This window comes from Parambassis ranga, chromosome 20 (assembly GCF_900634625.1).
Source record: "Parambassis ranga chromosome 20, fParRan2.1, whole genome shotgun sequence".
NCBI lineage: Eukaryota > Metazoa > Chordata > Actinopteri > Ambassidae > Parambassis > Parambassis ranga.
The window spans coordinates 9,345,908-9,360,669 of NC_041040.1; the positions used below are offsets into that span (position 1 = coordinate 9,345,908).

At 39.2% G+C, this 14,762-nt stretch overlaps 1 protein-coding gene across 3 annotated transcripts in view; it reads right to left on the reverse strand.

Annotated features, from left to right (window-relative positions):
* Positions 1 to 14,762, reverse strand: part of tpk1 (thiamin pyrophosphokinase 1) — a 51,465-nt gene that overhangs the window by 1,151 nt on the left and 35,552 nt on the right. The window lies entirely within an intron of this gene.

Genomic DNA, 14,762 nt, shown 5'->3' on the forward strand with positions numbered 1-14,762 from the left:
TGTGTCTGAGGTTTGGCTACTCCTTACAGCTGAGTGCCAAAGCCTTGTTTGACAAAATGTGGTCTGGAGCAGCTTGTGTCCCTAGGTAACCGGGGCGAAGTGGTCCACATGACTGCGTTGTGTCTAAGCAAAGACTATTGGACCCAGTGCAGTACTGTGAGGCCATGCAGGGTTTTTCAGCCAAAACCACAGAGATTCACAAAGGCTATTATACTCAGGGCCAGGCTGAGAATGCTCTGACTTTGTGGTTGCTCGAGTGCTTACAAATCCTCTCAAAGTGAAGCCTTAAGCTGTCACTAACAGGAAAGGTGACCACTGAGATGTACAAGGCAGGTTTTTGGCATCGTTTATAATGACAAACAGTGGACACTTCAAGGAGACTTGACTATAGAAGTGTCAATTTAATAAGTAATTTATAAAGCCTAAAGATGATGTTTAATATTTTAAAACATAGGGATTTTGTAAAAGCACTCATTCATTCCATATGCAAACTGTATAATATACTAAGTGCAGTATTGTTGATGGTCAAAAGACTCCCCGAAAATGATTTGACCAACACCGACCTCTAGTGGTCAAACGATGAAACTGCAGTGTTCCAGAGTGGCGCAACACAAATTCTGCCATCTGCTGGCTCTTTATTGAAACACATTAAGCATGTTTTGAGGAATAATGGCTGTACAGAACTCAAGTCATCATCACTGCTGCTTCCAACCTGCCTCACAGCATCTTTTAGACATAATTTTAATATTCTATTGATTACTTTTAAAGTATCCTCATTACCTTTCTTCCAGCTAGATTCTGCTTCCTGTTCAAAAACATGTTTTTAATAGCACTTTATAAAATTTTTATGTTAATAAAAAAATGTTGTGAAGGAGCAGTGAAAAGAATCAATGGCTAACCATTTGGGAAGGCACCTGAATAACAGATTTATTATGTTTACCCATCCGTGGATATAAACCTTCTAAATCACAGCAATTTGTTGTGTGAGTAATTGCACACACACACACAAATTAACAAATCACTGACTACGCTTCAACAAATTTGCACGTCACACTTACATTTACTTCCACAGCATTAGCTCCAAACAAGCTGAACTGACGAGCATCCTGAGAAAGAAGCTGCTGGATCGCATCTAATGTGAAAAGGGCAAACTCACTGTAGGAGAGTTACACCTGGGACTTTTTGTTATTTCTTCACTTTTATCTATTCATAGCATCTGCTGCGCATTACATAGTAAATTAATTTTTGTCCTTACGGGTCAGCAGATCTGAAAATAAAGCCGCTGTGGTTTTTGGTTCTGATTCAATGAAGGATTTCTGGAAGCTCTTTAGCTGTTTATGTCTCAGCACTTTCATAAACTAAGATTCAGTAAATGCTTTTCTTTAGTCTCCCATTGAAAGTTCTTTAGCCATCTAATTATCCGCTGTCAGTCTTTTTGGTGTCAGTGGGCCATGAGCAGTGTTTGGCTTGGAGGATTAGTGCTCTGAGTACAACATACCACAGCTGCGACTACATGGCCAGGGGAGGTTTTGTTTCTACTTGTCAATCATATTGGGCCCATTCAAAGCTCTTATGTTGGAGAAAATCTGTACAGTTCACACATTCTTCTATGTGTCTGGATCTAAATGATCTCGGAATGAAACGTTTGTCTGACCTTGAGGTGGATGGGCTACAACAGAAGAGGGATGAGGAGCTGCAGGCTCAACAAAAGCTTAACAAAGGAAAAAAATGTAGCTTAGTCTATTTCATGCTGAGGCATGAAGGAGATATCAGAATCTGACATCGATATAACCTAACCTGCCTGTTGCTGTACTAGTTTGGGAAATATTTTCTCGGCACAACCCGTGTATTCAGAGGCCCAGAAACCTTAATCCCTGCACAGTATTAGTATTAGGATGACATCCCTATAAGTACCTGGGTGGGTAAGTGTAGGAACTAGTACTACATCTGTTTAGATGTAAAACACAGAATGGTTAATAATAAATGAAGTCAAGCATGTGCAATCATGCAAGACAACACTGAATGTTATCAAATTTTAAACTGTAAACAGAGCAGAGTTAGTTTTCATCAACTGAATCATATTCCAAAAGCATTACTTAAGTAAAAGCTTAAATTAATCATTAGACTGCATGTCAGGAAATATTTAAAAGGATGCTTTTCCACCAGCATTGGAAAACTAGGTGCCAGGACACGTCTGGTGCATCATAAGCAAAAATATCTAACACATTTATATATATATAAATTAGAGTTCTCTTTTAATAATAAAGAGATAAATTAGTCACACAGGCTAAAGTTCTAAAACAAAACAGACAGTGCAGGCAGCACCTTGCATTGCTTCATTATCCTCTTGAGGATACAACAATGTTAAGAGTATTAAAAAGTAAGAGTTTCATGAATATGCAAAAATAAATTATGGTGCAATCACATCACACAAGGGGTGAAAATGAACACAAAAGAACAAAGACAGGAGAGACTGAAGCGAATCATTTGTCCACAGGTGCCTGCATGCACATCAAACAGGGACAAAGCGAAAACCTATTCTGCTTCAAAGACTGCCAAACAAGCATGGTATTAGAGCAGCTTGACTGAGAATGGGAAAGAAAATAAGTTGTATGTGAAGTTGGCTTGCTTTAATAATTGAGTGAACACAGAGCAACAATCGCTGTGGGTGCATGAGAATAACATCTGCCTGTGTCAAAGTGCCAGCTAGAAGTTTCCTCTCTGCAGGATAATGCGTTTCCACCATGTTCTTACAAGCAGAGCTATGAGGCTGGAAAAATAAAAAGAAGCCAGGGTAGATATTGTAGTACTTTGTGTTATGTGTGAGCGAGCATGTGCACTTTTATAGCTTCCTTTGGGAAGGTCAAAACTCCTGTATAGGATGAGACAAACAAGGTTTCCTGTGGGGAGTCTCATAAAAATGGGAAATATAAAGACACTAGAAAACCAATTTTCTCAACCAGCTTCTTATTAGAGGCAAAATGTTCCTAAATAAAGATGCAATTTTCTGCTAGAGGGGGAACAGTTTTATAATTTAACATGACAGATTTGTACATTTGTGGCTTCCTTTGTTCGGCCTTCTCTGGGTTTTTACTTTGTAAGGGTTGTGTAAGTCTGCGCATACAATATTTAATCAAATATTTAATAAGCGATTAAAAAAAAAAAAGGTTTTTCTCCAATGAATGTGCTTAACAAACAGAAGCTTTGTTTCCAAGATTTTACTTTGTACAACAGTGAGCTGAAAATCTTTTAAAAATTTAATTACTTTATTAACAGAATATGAGGAAACAACAACCATCTACTGAAAATCTACTGAATTTACCATGCTAACCAGCCCACTGACAACAGACTGTTTTTACTTACTGTTTTACAAGGAGTACTTGCAAGCACTCCTTGATTCTAAGCAAGGTTGTTCAGCATATCATTATGCAAATTTGTTGACTGATGAGTTCCATGCTATGGCAATGCTGGGTAAAAATACTCTAAATGTCCATGTAAAGTAGAAATAAAAGAAAATTTGGACTTACAGCACTTCAAAGACGGGATCTAGACAAAATCTCTAGAAAAAAGATACTACAACTAAGTAAGCAAATTCACCAGCAGGATCCAAAGCTACACAATCTTCATAACATTTCTACTTCAGCCTACTGTGATCATGTAACACAAGAGTACAGTACATGCCAATATTCAGGATGTCCTCAGGTGTAATTCATAAAGCTACCACTAGAGGCGTTGGAGCACTGCAACAGAAAGCATAATGAGTCCTTCTTAACAGGATAGGCAGTGTGGCACCTACATTTCCTGACACACACATTATCTATCTGTCTGTCTCTCATACGCTCATCCATTTAAAAACCTGCACACACACTTATGCACTTGCAAACTTTACAGAGCACAAAAGGCTTTCAGATGGCTTCATTAGTAATCCCCTCCTCAAAGCTGATACCGATCAATAACGCACCCCCCACCCCTCCTCGTTGGAGAGGGGACCGAAATGAGCGTCGCACCCTCCAGTGATAACAATGGAGATGTTTGCTGCCTGTAATTGCATTTCCAGCGCCACAGCTGAAAGGGCCCGTCAGCTGTAAGTAGACCGTATTTACACAACAAATTACCCAGGAGAGAGGGTGGGAGAGCACAGGAGAGACTCACATACACTCACACCGCTGTGGACAGGTAGAGAGGGGAATTATGGATGTTTAGAGTGGTTTCTGAATGACGAGGGGGACTGTTGCTGCTTTATTTTTTTTTTCAACAGGCTATTGGAAGGTGTTAAAGGTTCTTCACTGTAACACACAGGAAACAGAAGAATCCTAATGATTCTGTTCCAGTTACACCAATCACCTGGTATGAAGAATGGAATTAATTGAAGAGAGAGTGTCTTTGGAACCTTTGGAACTTGTCACAACAATTTTGTTTTTCTGTTCCTGTTATATCTGAATATGTTTAGGGAAAGAACAAAACCCCTCAAAACGTCACTTGTCATAAAGAGGCAAATTAAACCCATTCAAACAGTGTGTAGATCCTCCACTCCTTCAAACCAACTGTGCTGTCAAGTTTTAATCAATTAATTTGAGCTGTACAAAATAATAATATTGGAGTTCCCTCTCGACACTGAGAACAGACTGGCAAAAGTCAAAGACTGTAAATAAGGATGGACTAACCATGTGGTGGAGAGAGTAATGGAGATGAGGCAGGATCTTAGGATCTAATAGTGGACATTTATGGGGTCAACACTGTGTCCTAAGCAGACAAAGAGGAGCCTAAAATGTCTGAAAACCACCTGATAATCTAGATTTGCCTTCTTTGGACATTTTTGAGCCTTGCTGACACAACCATTCTGATTCTTTGTTGTTCTTTGTTTTATATATATATATATATATTCTGTTCATGAAATGACTGCCTATTACATCAGCCTGTAGTTCATTCATTTTATGCACCTGAAATTCTCCTTATATTCACATATTTATTGGCTGCGACACGAACCAAGATGTGCACTAACAGCGTTAGCACCGTCTGCTGTGCAATGATAGCTGCTTCCATTAAATGCTGCTGGCTTTAAGAGTGTGTGGTGACAAACACTGCTCTGGCTTAAGTTGACCTTCAGATAAGAAAACTCATCTCTGCTGGGAATGCAGCAGCAATCAGCTGAGAGACAAACAGACAGCAGAGCAAATGATAGACTTTGATATTAGAAGGTGATTGTGGAGGATAAGTCATTGCTCGTGTCTTTCCTGATGGAGTGATTTGGTAGATGAATTGATGTAGTGGGTGTGTAAATTAATATCCTGCCATGAATACTTAAGTATGTGTGGTTGCAGCTTAAGCATGTTAAGTCCAAAATATGTAAAATGTGTGTGTGTGTTAGCCTTTGCCAGTTTGTAGCTCAACTGGGGGTAGTAGCAGCATTTCACATCAGGCTGCTCTTCATTTCCCCCCTCTGCCCCCGTGTGTGTGCGCGCAGCATCAGAAATCTACAGATCCATAAATAAAACCATAAAACAGCAGTTTTCCCTCCCGCTGCCACACTGTGCTGCTGCTGCTGAATACATACACATTTCATTTCCCCTGTCTAGGACCTTGGTGGGGAGGAGTGAAGGAGGAAATGAGAGGGAAGAGCAAGAAGTGGGATGGAGGAGAAGAAGAAGGGCAAAGAGAGGGGACGACATTATGTAGAAAGGTGTAGCCATGAAAGAAAAAGTAAGTGAATGTGTAAGGTGAGGAAAAAAGCAAGGCTGAGAGATAAAGCGAGGATAGATTAATTTCTTTAGACTGAATCCCTGAAAGAATGAGACACTAGGTGAGAGTACAACCAGAAAAACACAGGCAGGGAGAGAAGAGGAGAGATATAAAAAGAATAGGAGAAGGTCAGGGTGCGTGTTTGCATCCTGAGAAAACAGAAAAAAAGGAGAGATCTTATAGAAGAGATGTCTGCCTCCTGCAGGGACACTGGGTTACACCTCAATGAACCAAGTTTGTCAGACACATCTATCTGGATAACTACAAGATAAAGTACACTGCTTTGCCCTCCTTTCAAAACAATATTCCTGTATTTAGAATGCTTCCTGCATACTAAATGCTTATGAATCAGGATATCTCCCTCTGCTGCATTTCATATATTTCATTTGGGATCTTATAATAAAAGTTTCCAAAATGTTCTTCTTCATCTCAAAGTCCCACTTCAGAATAACAAAATATTTCTCCCGCTGATTAGCCTCCAAAAGCGTCTTTTTCTCTTAAACCAGCAGTGAGGCTGTGCAGCACTGTTTTCGTCACAGGTCAAAAGCACCCGCGAAGTGCTGCATTATCAGCTCTATATATGTGACCTAGTAGCACTAAGTAATGCTCGTTATTTTTTGCTGCACAAAATAAATCTTTGGTGTTAGTGTTGTGGTTTTATTCAATCTTACATTTACAATAAAAGATTTGGGCCGGATCATGTATGTTTTGGACATTGTGGTGCCCGAGCTCCTTCAGTTTGACACGTGAATAATTTGGGGCTGATAATGAGGCTACATGCAGCATCATCAAACTGTTGAAATACTGCATGCTTTCACAGCGAGCCTTCGTGTGTGGAGTGTAACTAAAAATATAGAACATGTAATGAAGTCCGTATTAAAACACACTCTCATTTGCATTCCACTGTGTTTTTGAAGGCTTACATTTCATAAACAGCATGCTCTCATTAACAGTGAGGGCAAGCTTTCTAATCTTGCCCAAAGTTTACTTTTAATTAAGATTTCTCAATTGCTTGAGAGACTTTGCCGCTGAAATCCATCTGTGTTCATGTGTTTGTTTTTTATCCGACTCGGCATCTGCCTGTGTTGGATTGGAGCATGTGTGTGTGTGTTATATTGTGTTCCCTGATGTCATGTCACTGTGTGTGTGTGTCTTTGTGAAACACTGGGACAAAGAGATAAGAAACTCAAGCTGATAGGTCATCTAAAGATCCTTTACTATTCTAATGTATTTTTAACTGCAGAGCTTCACTGCCTTTTGAAGTGTGCAGAGTAAGGCTTACGCAATCTGTGGATAAACTGAAGATCAGAGGAGAGCATGAGTGGTCATATGGAAGAGTGTAACACATGCATGTGTCAGACAGCTAACAAAATTCTCCACTGTATATATAATGACTTAGGAGACTGGTGTCTGATTCACATTTGGAACATACTTTTCTTTTTAAAGCACCCGCTCGCTCCAAAATAAAATATTCATGTGTTCCCTTTGGCCTGCAGAGATATTTTACCATCTACTTTGTTTTGGTTCTAGTTTCTGGGACAGTGGCCGGAGAGATTTCTGTCCAAGTACCCTTCGTCTCTCCTAAATAATGGAACTAGGCATGTGAGATTTTTTTGGTCATTTCTTACACTTAAATGTGGCCATTTTTGCCATATTGGCACCTTTAAAAGGAGGAAGATAATGATGGCTAAATTAATGACATGTTTTAAAATCACTTTTGAGTGTTTATGTCTCCATTCATAACTCTCAACAACTTACTCTGTCAAAGCACTTTGTAAATTCTGTTTTCAAAAGTTTTTCTTAAACAACGAACATTGATAAAAGCAAGGCTAAGTTCAACCTTTAAGAGTCAGAAACATTCAGAACATTTTGTGCCATTTCATCTTTAATTTTCAAGCCATTTTTAACACATTTTATTTGTAATGTCTGTGCTGAAAACTCACACATTTGTACCTCAGGACAAAACATGCCCCATTGAAAACCATTGAAACTGCCATTTTGACCCTCTTAGTATAAAATAATGCAGTCCTTTATGTTGAGCTTTATGTTGGCGCTATTTCTTAACATTCAAACCATGTAGCAGAAATTTAATTTTTACTATTTTCTGATAAGGTGTGTTGCTCCTGAATTTGTAAGTTTGCATTACTATTATTGTTGGATAATGATGTGTGTGTAAAAAGTGTGTGTGTGACTGAGTGCGTGTGAGCGCTTCTGCTTTTTCTTTGTATGTATTTGTACGTGTGTGTGCATGCGAGAGTGCTTCTGTGTGCTGTGTGTAAGCACCTCTCTCTCTCTCTCTCTGTGTGTCTCAAGGGTCTTTACTCTGAACAGGTAGCAAGAACCCAAACAAAACTGGACTTTGTTTTGGTTCAGGTTGTTTATGCAGGTGCATTGCCAACAGTATTCACTCGCCCATCCAAATAATTTCAGTTCAGGAGTTCCAATCACTTCCATGGCCAAGCTGTATAAAACCAAGCACCTAGGCATGCAGACTGCTTCTACAAACAATTATGAAAGAATGCACCACTCCCAGGAGCTCAGTAAATTCCAGCGTAATACTGTGATAGGATGCCACCTGTGCAAAAAGTCCAGTCATGAAAATTAACTCACTCCTAAATACCTAACTACCTGTGGTATTATCACAAAAGCAGTAGAGCAGGAGTAGTAATTCAAGACTACTTGAAAAAGTAGTCAAACACTGAAAAAAAAGTAACAATGTATTAAAATCAGTGTTGCTGCCAATCATTGACCCATCTCAGGCTCTTGGTGTAATAATAATCAAACACTACTTGAAATGTATTTTATGGAAATTATTTTTTTCCATAAAAAACAGAGGGGTTTTGAAAACAAACTGCCCTTTAAAGGGTTAAAATCCCCAAAATGTAATTAATATTTGAAACATATATTTCAGGCTGAAGTAGTTTTAGAATACTGACTTATTTCAAGTGGACAAAAATGAATATATCATGTTTTAACAGCAGTTTTTAGAGAGTGTACATATTTTGTCCCAAGGGACAAATACATCTGTTTTTTTAAGGAACTCTTAAGGGTTAATAAACACTAGGACAATACAACATGGGAATCAATCGGGAGACTCAATAGTTGCATGTGGAAAATCACATAGGTGCAAACGCTACTGTCCCTTGTTTGATTTTCTGCTGATTGAACCATATGCTTTAGTCATCCATCCATCCATCATCTGAGCCCGCTTTGTCCTGCAGTGCAGGGTCACGGGGGGCTGGAGCCTATCCCAGCTATCTACAGGTGAGAGGCAGGGTACACCCTAGACAGGAATTTACCTAACAAGCATGCACGACATTAGAATGTGGGAGGGAAGCCGGAGTACCTGGAGAAAACCCACACAAGCACAGGGAGAACGTGCAAACTCCACACAGAGAGGCCCCAGTGAGGCACCATTGCACCGCCTATCTTACAACCAAATAAATTTAATGTTGCTTTAATGCCCAGCTTTCTGCATGCAGGTGTTTTTATATAGGCATGATTGTACAGAGGAAATCAGGAGCTAGTGTTGTTGTTGGGGAGTGATTTGCATTTCAAGTTGAATGGAAACCTTACAGCAGAAAGCCTCCTCAGCCGTTTTGTCATCAGTGAGCTGACAGCCATTGTTTATTGTCTACTGAAGTTTCGCTTTTTGTCACATTACACACACATATATTTATATATATATATATATATATATTTATATATCAGCATACCCATATATAAAGAGGAAGCTAACGTGCAGTAAAACACAAACAAGAGCACAATGATGTGCGCGCACACACACGCATGCGAACACGAAGCAGACATACAAAAGATACATTCATCCCCCACCCACATGCCGTGCAGGGAAGAGTTGGTTTGTGGATGACAGCTATTCAGATTTGTTGTTCATTATGATACACGCTAAGCCAAAAACATCATGACGAAGCAGGTTTGAACACACGCGCACATACACAAACACATGCACACACACATTGCCAGAAGCCATAACTCTGACTGTGTTGCTGCAGGATGAAAGCTTTTTAATATTAAGCTGTCAGATGGAAGAGGGTTGAATCACAAAGGAATGACTAAGGAGGTTTTCTGCATACCAGCACGTAACACACACACACACACACACACACACTCACTGAGGCACACATACACAGGGACAACAGGCAGTCAGTCACAAATGGAAACCCATTGTCTCATTGACCTTTGCAGGCATAATCATCCATAAGGGCTTTGCTTTTAACTTCCTGGAATTAGCTTTTGTGGAGATTTAGAAGTCCTTAAAATACACATTTGGAAGAATTTCATCCACTGACAATAGCTTTTGACCCCTATTTACTTCTTAAGGAACATAATAAACAGCAAGCAAAGAGAAGCATAATGCGGGAAAAAAAAGCGTGAGGCATGTCAGCTACCATAGTTTGGTTCCACGCTGTATTTTCAAACAGCTGGAGAGATATGTTTTTGAGAAAGTTTAGATTAAGTCCTTGTTTATTTCACAGCTTCAAATACTGAAGTTAGGAACAATGTAATGAGCCAGCCCTGACCTCTGACTTTCACTGTGACCACCATAATTGAGACATTTTATATAGTAAAGGCCCAATTATAAACTTTAAAAATGCACCACCATTCCAAACTTGAAAACAGAAGTAAAATAGTGCATGAAAAGCCTGAAAGTACTCTTCACATTGTTGATGTAAATGCAGTGAACCATTATTCTAATTATCATTAAAACCTAAAATGAAGCCAAAACTGAACCTTCTAACAAGTTTAAAAAGGCAGAATTGTCTTTATATCGAGGGATAATTGAGCTTAAATCTTTTCATAAGCGATCCCAATCATGCCAGTCACTTTAACAAACAGACACTGCACATAAACACAGACAAATTAGCTCAGCTTCTACACCAGGTCATGGTGTCCGTGCTCCAATAATAGTGGTAAAATGTGTTCTCTCCGTCTTTTTATGAGTCCTAAGAATAAATGTTTTTTCTGAGAAGCCAGTGTTCAGGAGACATTTCATATTAGCACTCGGTTAAGAAGGTTACTGTGGCACAAAAGTGCTAACATAAAGCTACTGTGCAAAGTGTAGTAATAAATGTGTATCTTAAAAAGAACAAGGTTCAACAATTCAGTCCACATAAAAAATGTCTTAAAATTACACACATCCACTGACTATCCAGAAAGCTATTTTTTTCCAGCAGCACCTAAACGCATCATGAATTTGTTGATCTGTCTGTGAAAAGTGTATTTAACCTTAGCAATAGGTGTATGTTAAAGAACATATTGACCTTGCATAACAGGAATGGAAAATGCAGAAAACAAACAGGTTATTAACATCACAACTACAGTGCTCAGTGCCTTCAATCAGTCTGTGTATGAGGATTAACAAGCTGTATGTATCTCCGGCTTTGCAACACTCAATTCCAAACACTGCTAAACATTATAATCAGTATAAATACAACCACAACAGCAGAATGAGTGCAGATCATACATTCAAATAGGAATTAATGTGTTTGAACATACACACACACACATAAGCACAGTGTGAGCCCAAGGTTGTGTGTTAGAGCGTCATTGGTATCCAGTGGGAAACGGCTCTGTTGCTGCTTTTACTGCTGCAGAGACTCAATGACATCCCTCTATGTCAGATTAATGCTAAGGTGGTTATTTGCTGTAGGTGGTCCAGTGACACTCATTTTCTGTGGGGTACACCAAGGGCACACGAGTACACTACAACACAGCAAACAAGCAGAGTGAGTAGAGGTCGGGGCCACCTGATTCAAATAAAGTGGAGGTGGAAGTACTGCAATCAGGGCTATCAACAATCAAAGGTCGCCCAGTAAGACCAGGGTCTGTTTATGTGCCGGGCTATGACCAATAAAGAACTCATTCTTATTTTACATAATTTGCATAGTTTCATAAACACTAAAAAAATGTTGCTCATACTAAAACCAATTAAGTTTGTAAGAAAGTGCCACAAACTAGAGGACTTGGTGATGTAATGAACAGCACTTTTACCTTAACTTACAATCAAAAGCATTCAAGCTAGCCAGAGAGCGAGTGCATAAGACCAACAAGGATTCATCTTTTAAGGGGTTCACACTTTTAATCTCTAATCAGCCTCTTTTGTGCATTTATGATCAAAGAGCCAGATCTCTTTGAAACAAAGCGTGCAGTTTGTTATTCATTTTTTGGTCCAAACTTAGTTAAGCAAAGTGAACCTTAAGGGCCCCAGTACACTTCATGTTTCACTTCTACAGCTCTAAATCTTAAACTGAGTTTTGTGCAGGTGGTAAAAGCTCATGAAGCTAGAAAGAAAATCAGGACGGCTTCCACAGATGGTCGCTGTATTATTTGGTACAAAAAGGGAACAGATGCACTGCTTGACATTTAAAATAAGGACAATTTGAGTAAATAAAACTCAGGACTTCTGCTGAAAATAGAGGACTGCACAAAAGCAGAACAGAGGAACCGAAATGAACAAACACACCCTCCAGGAAAGGAATTAAAAGGACAGAATTACTAGTAGAATCTGCCTGTTCAAAGTACTTTTTCATTCTGATCTATATGGTCATCAGTATAAGAATATGAATGTGCTTCATTCACACATCTCCTGGCTCACATTACTGAGTAAGGCCTGGAGAAAGCCCCGGACCGTCGCTGATGTGGCAGAGCCAAAAGCAGATGCCCCGAAGCGTGTCCAAGCAGATGTCATAGACCACAGGACAACTGCTGCCAAACTGTGACCAAGACAGGGGGTGCTGCATAGAAACGAAACCATCCTTGACCGCAAGTAATCGTCTCATTTGTCTCAATTGTCTCATATGAAAGAATGGGAATCAATCTCTCTCTCTCTCTCTCTCTCTCTCTCTCTCTCTATATATAGATATATATATATATATATATATATATATATATATATATATATATATATAGAGATAGATAGATAGATAGATCCTGCCCGCTGTTATTTGAAAAATACTTCAACATTTTGGTTGACATGACAAACATACAGAACAATCTGAGTTTGTTAGTGGAAGAATGTCAAAGTCTCACCAGGGCGAACAACAGTAGGCAAGAACAATATCAGACCATGGGAAATGGTGTAGATACACAGGATGAAGCAGGTTTTTTAGCATATTGTCAAGCATCTGCTGTGACAAAACCTCCTGGAGGGAGAAACTGAACACTGCTGTGCAAACTCCCACTACTGCAGATACAACGTACATGCACTATCTCCTGTAATCTGATATAAAATAATTGATAAAGAACAATGAATGCAATATATACAGGAAAGACTCTTGTATACATATGGAAATCAGGCAACAAAAAGGAAGAAGTAAAGGAGAGTTTATTGCAAATTTCCTACATTACAGCTAGGATTGTATGTGGTGCACTCTGTGTGTGTGTGCACATAAATACAAGCTACACACTTGGCAACATGTTCCATAATCTGGCATTTCCTGCTGTGTCATCACTCTCAAACCTCAAATGAATGAGACACCTGACAGAATTCCTTCTCCACCTCTCATATGTCATTCCAGCATATAACTTTTTCACTTCTTCCTCCAAATAACTCTGCAGATTTTTTTTTCTGACAGCAAAGCTTCTACTTCCCATGCCTGCTTTTTCATGTTATCTTTCATCAAGAGCCTCATTTTTAACATCCCACCAACAACAGGACAATGGACAATTTTTTACCACATTGGCCAAGAAAATGGAAGAGAAGCTTGTGGCAAATGCAAGAAGTTTGTCCTGAACATTAGCTATTAACTAAGTTGTTTTATAATGGCAAACTAAATGAGAAGAGATTATTCAAAAGTAATGGTGACAGACAGAAGAGATTAACCCTTTTACTGCATTAATATACTGAGAATGTAATCTGTGTAATTAATCTGTATAATTATCTTAGAAAGGCACTTTAGCGAGTTAATCCAATATTTAATGTCATTAATAATCACTTTAGGCTACACAAATGTTTATTATCTGTCATGTCACACTGGGTCTATTTTCCTGGCTAGATGACAGGAATCTAGAAATATTATGTAAACCTACTATACACATATATGTAATGAGTTATATAATACTGTGTATGTGCATATGACATATGAACGTGGATTAAAAAAAAAAACATTCACCGGAAATGATCTCATTAAGGAATATTGCCCAGAGCAAGCATCCAAATCCCACAACCACGATCCAAATATACACACGAGTGAATGAGAGCTACTACAGATACATAGACACACCATTACACAGATATACAGTATGTGCACACACAGAGTGATCGTATTTACTGATGATTTCCTGGGGGCCCAATAAAAATTGATGATTGAAAATTAATGTAACATACCGGAGATGATGAGCAGCTCAGCTGTCACAGGATCTCATAATGAGAGGGTAGAGATAGCAGGAGTGTGAGAGGGGGTGATAAGAATAAGAGAAAACTGGAAGGTAAAGGAGAACAGAATGACAAAGCAAATGAGATAGGAAATGAGAGACTGTGAATTGTTCTGCATTCGCTATACCTCAAAATGATCTTCACCTTTTGCATGGTAGATGCTAAGTGGAGAAACATTTGCTTGTAAACACACACATTCTACCATCTTTATAAAAAGAGCATTTCTAGTATTTTTACCTAGTTAGACCCTGGGAATTTAGAGTTCTGGTTTGCCCTTAAATGCAGCAGTACCAGCTCCCGGTCCCAACTATTCAGCTTCCATTGTCCTCAACCAATTATAGTCATGAAACTGTACACAACCTGCACAAATTGCTGAGGTCACCCCCATCACCGCCACCTTTTTGTTACATTAAGTACACCGCAGTCACTTCATTATTTAGTAGCACACACCCCTCCTTTTGTATCATTACCGCAGTGCAGTCCTTTCATTAGACAGCAGTCTCTACAAAGACTCTCCTGAGCCACAGCAATCCAAAGGCTTTCCCCACCGCCTCAGTGAGGTTGCAGATGGCTGTATGTCGGTCCTCCCTCACTGCGCCCCACAGGCGAGTGGCTCTGAGGAACAACC